The sequence below is a fragment of the Plutella xylostella genome, chromosome 22 (genome assembly GCF_932276165.1).
Source record: "Plutella xylostella chromosome 22, ilPluXylo3.1, whole genome shotgun sequence".
In the NCBI taxonomy this organism is placed as follows: domain Eukaryota; kingdom Metazoa; phylum Arthropoda; class Insecta; order Lepidoptera; family Plutellidae; genus Plutella; species Plutella xylostella.
In genome coordinates, this window is record NC_064002.1 from 6,016,130 (window position 1) to 6,024,374 (window position 8,245).

The 8,245-nt window shown below is 37.1% G+C and overlaps 1 non-coding gene across 1 annotated transcript; it reads left to right on the forward strand.

Annotated features, from left to right (window-relative positions):
* The first annotated feature begins 1,879 nt into the window (after window positions 1–1,879).
* On the forward strand, window positions 1,880–1,959 carry LOC125490353. Its single transcript, XR_007267622.1, has one exon. It is a non-coding gene; the product is annotated as a small nucleolar RNA U3 (small nucleolar RNA).
* The last annotated feature ends 6,286 nt before the right edge of the window (window positions 1,960–8,245 follow it).

An 8,245-nucleotide genomic window follows, 5' to 3' on the forward strand; every position in this document is an offset into this window, starting at 1 on the left:
AAAACTATACTTTCTTAAATGAACACAAATACAAATACAAATCATAACACCTCATTAAACAAACGTGAGAGGGTAAAACATTATGTAAGTATTTCCTGAAGAAGGACCTTCCACAATGTATCTCTACAATCCCTTGATTAGAGTTTCATGAGACGGCTGCCAGGAGGCGTCGTGTAATAAAAAGCAGGTTATTGTTTTTTCATGGACTTCCTTGAGCTATTATTACATGTTTCTTACATTGATTTCTTTTGTTCGATATTTGACAACCATTGCCTGCCGTTCGCCACCTGTAAAAAATAACGACGAGTTTAATTTAGATTTATGAAAATACCAATTCGGTAGATACTTTGGAGGACGACTTTTTAACAAAATAACTACTTATTAAGAGCTTGGCCATAGACTATTGTACATAAAATAGTAAATACACCCCTAGATACGATCAGATATATCACGATAGATATCAATAGACCATTGATTTTGTTATATTAATATATTGACATTCTCATACCTAATTTTAGTCTATAGGAATATAATATACCCACGAAGCATCTATACAGGGTGTTGCAAAGAGGGTATACTAAGCCGAAACCTACATGTGCAGCATGGTTTATCTAAGGCCGAAACTGAAATCAGAATTTAGGCTTAGATATACTATGCTGCACATGTAGGTTTCGGCTTAGTATACCAATTTTGCAACACCCTGTATATAAACGCCTGCATCTGACCCAAGTCATCCGAAGCACCAAGTAGCTGCCTCTCCACCAGGCAAGCGTGATCTCCACGGAGACAACCGTGACAGGCCCTTGAGAGCTCTCCAATTAGTGGTGACACGCTTCACGCGAGGAACCTAAATGTTTTTTTCGCTTCAAATGGACGCTTACCTTAAGAATTCAAGGAATGGTTTTCATGCTGGAAATTAAATCCATATTATGTTCCAAATATAGTTCCAACCGATTATAAGTCAGATAAAAAAAAATACAGTAAATAAATCGGTTCGTGAATTGGGAATATTACCTACTATTTACTATGTTCAGAACAGTTACCTCAATTTACTTACCTACTTTTGTACTTGTCATAGCAGACAGGGTCACCATATAATCCACTCACAAACTTATAATCCACTTATCTCTTGCCATCACGAAACAACGGGCTAACATTCATTTGGAAGAACAAATCGCTACAGTTACCGGGTTTCATAAGCACAAAGAGTAACAAATAATGCTTTTAGCGGCTTTCCCGTCCACTCAAGACGCATCATTTCGTTTGGAGCACATATAGTAATACAGTGGTGTTATTCAACTGTGATACTTAAACATATGACGTTAGAGTTCAGGTGGAAATAAGCAGGGAAAGTGTGATATGATGTGATGTATGCGAAATCATCAGGGCATTGACGGATCTGATGGGTGGTGGCATTAAGCGCTTAGTCCTATTCACAAAAAGGGGACCTTTGAAAATATAATATATCGTCTCTAACTTTTGGACGACGAACTGGTACCTTGCTTACCTAACCAGAGTTGATCAGTGAACTATGCCCAATTTGGGCATTTGTTGATGGAAAATAGTGATTATAATATTGATCACATGACTGTTCAGTTTACTTAGTGAAATAATTATACTCACATTGGGTATTCTATTCTATTCTATTCTCTGTGGGGGTAACAGTACCTGCACCTGGCTCTCTCGAATGGAACCTTTGTGCATATCCCCAAGGTCTAAACTGCCTTCCTAAGCTTGGACGATTTCCCCACCACGCTGGTCCACTGCGGGTTGGTGGGTTCACATAATTATCTAGATGTGCTAAATCTAGATATGCAGGTTTCCTCACGATGTTTTCCTTCACCGTAAGAGCGATGGTATACATTGTACTTAAATTCAGAAGACCTTACTTCATAGGATCATTTCTATAGTAAGCTCTTCACGAGATCTCACATTGGGTAATATTTTATAATTTTAAAAGCAGTACTATGTACCACTGCCTCATTCGGCTTGAAATAAATATAGATAGATAGAATATTTTTTGTCTGGACTTATTGGTAAGTACTACCTGCTGTACCCAATATGCAATATTTTAATTAATTATATTTTTCAATTAAAATATAAAATGCAATATTTTAAAATTAATTGAAAAATATAATTAATTAATTAAAATACTTATCTGTTTTTCACCCCCTACAAAATCTACAAAAGTAGGTACCTACAAAACCTACAGCCAATATTCAATACACCAGTCAATAACACTTCCTACCATAGACGTCTCGGAGTTTCTCGAACTCGTCTAATGTTCAGGGTTTCCGATCCAGTGCGTCGGCGGAAGCGAGGGGGCTGCTCCCCTGTGAAGACAAAGAGACAATGGATGTCATCCCTGATGGATGTACGTGTAGACTGCATGGTGACTGAGGCGAGCGACGGGTGACATTTGATGAGTGACTGCAGTGTTTCCGCTGCCGGCTTGAAAGGAACTGCCTTGCAATGGAGGAAACTGGAAATGGTACAGTTCTTTCGGTTGCTTGCGTGATATTAGATTGTGTATTTCCGAGCTTTTTTACAATAAGTTTCATAGATGAAGAAGATTAACATTAATAATAATTTCAATTTAAATGATTATCGAGTCGGTGACAGTCGGATTGACAGAAGCACATTTCAAACCTTTGAGACTTCCACTTTCGATGGCAAGTTATCAAAAGCTATAGCAGAATTTGTGTACATACGTAATACAAGGCATACCCATCTGCCGGCTTCCGAAATAACTTTTTACCTGAAAAGTCCGCCGTCGCTCACGGCTAAAAGGTCAATACTTTATCAATTTTGAACGAGCTGAAAAAACTCATCACTGAAAAAGCTCTGTAATACGGAAGCACTCAACAGGATTAGAAACATAATCACTCATTGGTGAACTCTTGCGCTAACTTATGGTGCTTTTTAAACGTATTCACCCTCCGCTACTCGTAAGTTTCTTGGGAGGAAATTTCGAGCGATTAAATCGACCCGAGAGAGGAAAGTTAAGGGTTAAATTTGCATAACGCGTTGGCCCCGCGGGGTTAGTTTGTATCGCACATTCTCGATAGAAAGTGAATTTCAAGATAAAGTTGCGGCAAAGTTTACATACTTTGCTGATTATTTTCTTGATGTAAAATAGGAAGATAAGGCATCGTATTTTGTTATAATTTCTAGCTTTTTATAATTTACAATTGTGCACGGTACTTTTTTTATTAGATTGTGTTTTACTTCATAATAAGAATAACATAATGTTATTGTAATAAAACTTAATTAATCTCAGAGAGAATTATTTAAAATAAAACTAATCCCCACACAATTTATACTTCAAAATAAATTGAATAACACTAAAGTATATCTTTTAACATCTACACAATATTGCTAAGTAGTATACCTAACTGACTGTAAACATGATAAATTGTAGGTAGTTTGCAATTTGCAATATGTACAAAGCTTCTCCGTAAACACCGTAGAAAACCAAGCAGACCATAAAATCGAAGTGCGTATTTTACGGACCGGTGCAATTTGCGTAAAAACAAAACACGCTCACTGTCAATCACAGTTTTGGTAACATGGGGGCGCGCCGGAGTGGAATGTCATGTCAGCCATCTGGGCATGCTGTGACATCTTTTAAAACTCTATCTGAGAACCTTTGATAAACAATACTAAAACAAGTTGCTAACAATAGAACTAGATAGAGTGTCAGTGCTAAAGAAACATCTCGACAGTTATTTGTACTGTACCTCACTTTCCTAAGTGAGTTCTTATTTTTAAATAGTTCGGTTAGAATATTTGTGACTATTCATTGGTACAATGGCTCTATCTCCGTTTGGCAGCTTTAGCTTTAGCTTTGTTTTAGTATGTGACACTACATCTTGTTACACTTGTTGGATAATAGAGAAAAACGAGCTTAGGAACGAAAACGAGCTCTCTAAGCTTTCAGCTGTAAGCTTTAATATCTATTTACAATCCACAAAACAATAATTAACACAGTGTAAAAAATAAACACATTTATAAGTATATGCCTTTCTACCTTTATTTGCACTTATACATAGATATGCCGTATGTAGGTAGCTTTTTTCTCACCATTTAGCAAACGGCCGTCAATGCGTCCAGTAAAATTGTCAAACTGATTGTGTCTCGCACCACGTCACGCGCAGTCTTCGCGCATGGATAACCAGCTTTTTGTTTGTATTTGGTGTTCAATTTTCCCCGTTTGTTACAATGTACATTTTTCATCACGCTCAGTCGCATAGAAAAGGTAGAATTTCCGATGTCCTCGTTATATCTAGACTCCGTGCCTCGTCAAACGCGTTTGAACTATGAGTACAGACTGTACAGAGTTCTTCGGACAATTTGAGATACATTGTTTCGTCGTCTAACTGAAGGTTATCTAGACACAATTAAAGGGATGGTTAATGTAATTCGTAATTTTATTCCGTATACCTATTTAAAGTAGGTAAACCATTGTTTTACCTACACTACATTTATATATGTATAAATAAATAGATAGTATTACTTATGGTAGCCTGCAACCTGCAATATTTGCGTTTCAAGAAACTCAGGTTCAATAATGAAAATAGACTTGTAAAGAGTTGTCTAGTAGTAGCTTAGTAGAGTAGGTATTTTCTTAACAAGTTTATTTTCATAACTTAACCTTACAAAACCTACTTCCAGAAACCCTATATTATTCTGTGTAAGTACATCATTTTTACAGCACTAGTATTTTCTTTTAATTAACTGAGCACTTACTTCAAGTAATTTTACATTTCCGAAAAATTTTGGCACCGTTCCGAGAAAAAGTGGAGGAAAAGGCGGTATCTACCAAACCACTTCGGCTTTTCTAACAACCAGTTCAGTAACTTTTTTGAGTTTTAATTCCCACCACAATTTCCCGCTGCGCTATCTTGTTTTACAACAACTATAAAAACATTTACTGTTAACTCGTTTCCAGCACATAAAATCTATTATGAAAACGATAATTATATTATTGTTCAAGTATTTCTATGTAGCTGAATAAAATATGACCGATGTTGCCCCACTATCCTCTCGCTTCAATGAACCTGGGGACGCGGTGGAGGAATATTTAAGGGGAGACTGGGGAATTTTGTAGTCTTAATGCGAGTTTTGATGTTTTATGTTAATGCTGAGTTGGAAACTTTCTCGAATGGATTCATTGAACGATCTCACTGTTCGTTTTGCAATCGCAATCGATGAGCTATGGTGGAAAGTTTGACTTGTGTCGGTTTAAAATAAGGAGATGAATATTAAATTTAAAAAACAAAATATACTTACAGTACCTAAGCGTGCAATGTTCCACGATATTACACTTTGTAGGTATGTGTCATGGATCATGGAAAGCAAACTTAGGTCTATATACTGCGTGTAGTAGGACAGTTTCTATAATCTCCAGAACACCTAACTTCGTGCAAATAGCCAAAGCATTTATGAATAATACAGCTTTTGTTTTGGTTCTTGAGATGTTTATTTACCCTTCCATAGGATAAGGACGGTAAATATACATAAATATAAAGTTTTATATCCGTCTAAATATTTTCTGGTTTTTACAGGGGTTTGACATCAAACGCATAAAAAATATTTGTGCTCATTTGAATTTCACAGCGTTCTCATACATAATAAACGGTTCTTGGCAGCATCCCTTTACTGCTCTTTCTGGTACTTACATGTTTTGTACTATAGGGTTTTACGAACATCAACATCTACAAGTTTATAGTGTTTATTGCTGTATATCTAGTCATATCAAAATTAGGGCAAGATGCAGGTCAGATGCAGGTTAGGTTGCAGTTGCAATTCTGGTGACCATGAAGATATTTATTTATTACTTAATAAAAAATATAGTTTAATTTTAATTTAATTTTCTTTATTTGGAACACAAACAGCTTATACTATTACATATTATAAATTAACATATGGTTTACACACAAGCCAATAAAGTTTTCACACCTATTTTTTTACTAAATACTCAGAACATCACTGAACTGCTTAAGATGCATAAAGTTAAGAAGTTAACAATCAACAATATAATTAGGTACTTATATAATAATGATATAATTAGGTATATTACCCATGTACTATATATATGTAGTTAAGGCATAAATCTGCTGGATTTTAAATATTGGCTTATTTTAGTACTTAAGTACCTCTATATTGCGTTAAATAATAATAATTATTATGCCCTTAGCTTAGGACCTGTATAGACAGCTATTTTGTATCGAAAGGAATTGGGTGTTTAGAACCTGGCTAACTTTATAATACAGTACCTTTATAACAACAGAATATTTACGCTTACCGGTGACCGGTTTATTAGGTTAAATGTACAAATTCCGACGGGGAACACACTTCTTTATTTGAATTCCAGCAATTAAGTATCGATACCAAGAACAGACTATTCAATTGAGCGGATTGTTCCCGCCCTGGCTTTTAGCAGTGGACCCCATTACAATAAATCTGCTGGTGGTTTGAAAACGTTTGCCAGAAAGAGGAGTGGCGACTTACCGGCGCCGGCGAAAAAAAAAAAAAATACCAGCCATTGATTCTACGCTATCTATTAAGCACCTCCGTAGAATTAGCGAATAAAAGCTGCAGCCAAAATACAATTAGCAAAAGTACATTGTCAATGGAGGTGCTGAAGTTTAAGTAAATAAAGATTAATGTAGGTAAAAAGTGGTAAGTAAATAATTATGCAATAATATGCAAAGTTTTATTTCCCTTTGGTCACTGTAGTATCGGGAGCAGAGGAGAAGCAGTGAAACGCGTGACGTCTATAATGCAACTGGTTTATTAACTGATCATACCCACATACTATAAGTACATACAACATCTCTTCCCTTATACTACCAAACAATCAACAAATCCTATTTTATGAAAGATAAGAAATTAGTTCTAACGGTACCTACTACTACCAATGATCAAATGTACGATAAGTTTAAGTACAATATTTTGACCAATATAAACTGTAATATATACTGTAAGTATTACATAATCTCCTCCCTTATCTTGTATTAACTAACAAACAATCAATACAATTTATGCTTGAGAATCATAACTATGAAACATAAGTCCAGGAGCACCAACAATATGTGAATGATTATCACTACCTACCTATAACATTTTAAGTAAGAATACGTATAACCAATCTTAAAGTCTTAAACTTAAAGCTATTATCTAAATTATTATATTTGGGTTTAATTAAATATGAACAGTAATACATCAGTTACAATCTAACAATCCTAGTGTAATTAATTAACTTAGCTACCTAACGTAAAAAAACGATCTTTTACAGCAGAATACATGCCTAATGAAGGTAAGTACAAGTATAAGCATTTTACGTACAATGAAATACTTTGGGTGGTACAACCTGCCTGCCCGACCTAGTGACGTATAAGCCTTGTGTGCGACTAACAGCTGGCGGCGGCGGGTCATTGCCCGGGGAGCGCGGTGGCACAGCTGGCGGCGGCGCGGTGGTGGTGGGCGGCTCCCCCGCGGCCGGCTCGAGGCCGGGGCGGCGCTGGCGCATCAGCAGCACGTGCTGTCGGTTGCGGCGGTATACGGCGCCGTCTTCGGTCTGTAGCCAGTAGGAGGCGGGGTGCGCGGGGCCGGCGGGGCGCAGCACGCGCGCGCGCTGCCACAGCGAGTCTCGCTGCACGCGCACGGCGTCTCCGGCACGCAGCGGCGGTAGGCTACGGGTGCCTACGTCATAATTTGATTTCATTGCGGCCGTCCGCTTTTTCCGTTCTGATTCTACAACTTTCGCATCATATGGTTTAGGATCTAATTTTTTGTCACTAACCGGAAGTTTATCATTTAGCCTCCTTCCCATTAGCAGTTGCGCAGGGGAATATGTTTCTCCGGTGATAGGCGTATTCCTAAAATTAAGCAACGCTAAGTAGGGATCCTGACCCTGTTCATTAGCTTTTATCAGTATCCGCTTTACAGTTTGCACGTTGCGTTCCGCTAGACCGTTCGACCTCGGATACAATGGAGAACTTGTAATGTGTTCAATCTCCCACGCATCAGTAAATTTTTTAAACTCGGCTGACACATACGAACCTGCATTGTCTGATATCAATCTACTTGGTATCCCAAACTTTGAAAAAATTGATTTCATGTGATTAATTATTGTAATACTTTGTAAGTTTGCTAACTGAACGACCTCAACAAATTTTGAAAAGTAATCAACGATCAATAGGTAATACCGATTTTTTATTTCGAATATATCTGTAGCGAG